The sequence below is a fragment of the Rousettus aegyptiacus genome, unplaced genomic scaffold (genome assembly GCF_014176215.1).
Source record: "Rousettus aegyptiacus isolate mRouAeg1 unplaced genomic scaffold, mRouAeg1.p scaffold_m13_p_11, whole genome shotgun sequence".
Taxonomy (NCBI): Eukaryota; Metazoa; Chordata; class Mammalia; order Chiroptera; family Pteropodidae; genus Rousettus; species Rousettus aegyptiacus.
The window spans coordinates 15,295,284-15,296,185 of NW_023416286.1; positions in this window are offsets into that span (position 1 = coordinate 15,295,284).

The window sequence follows — 902 nt, forward strand, 5'->3', positions numbered from 1 at the left end:
ACACTGACTCAGTAACCTCTGACGTAAAGAAGTTCAGCTCTAGAGCTTTTTCAGTTCAAAATATTCCATATTCATTAATTCCTTGTAATTTGTAACACACAGGAGAGAAAAAGCCCGTGCACACCTGCACACATGAGCACGTGACTGTGTGTGTGTGCGCTTTTACATGTAGAAGACTATAAAACAAGATACAGAATTAAAAACTGAAAGGAGCAACATTACCAAAATTTGATGTTAAAAGAACTACTGAGTTAATGTTATTCTAGGCAGTACACACAAATTTCAACTTAGAAACTGGCAAGTTGGTTATATTTTTCAGATGAGTGAAGTGCATATTTTCAGAATGATGGAAGAATATTTCGATGTGAATTTTAACAAGTCTTTCTTTTTTGATGAAAAAACGCCAGGCTCAACCAAACTGAGTTGAGCCACCACCATTTGATCTGGGGCTAATTCTTTCTCAAGAGACCGGGACACTTCCTGGCAAGCCAAGCCGAAATTTGGGGAAGAGATTTTTTTGCATATGTGTGCATGTGAAATTATATGGTGTAAACCATGGATTTACTAGATTTTCTACCTCACTTCACTACAGATAATCTGGACAAACTTCACTACCTCTCTCTGAAGGCCACTGAGCATCCATAACCAGCTGGGCCTCACAAGGCAAAAGATATATATTTAACATTGCAGAGCCTGAGTCAGGAACCAGAAACTCAGCCTTAATTTTCCTATCTGTAAAGCAATTTTGGTCATCTTTCTAAACTTAAGTAATGTCTGTGAATCATTCTGAGCTCCTTCCTAGAATAACAGCTGTTGGGGCTTCTCTAAAGTTGAGTGCCTAACCCAAACTTAGATCCTCTGAGAACTAACTACCTTTATCACCCCACAGGTCTTGGCCCCAG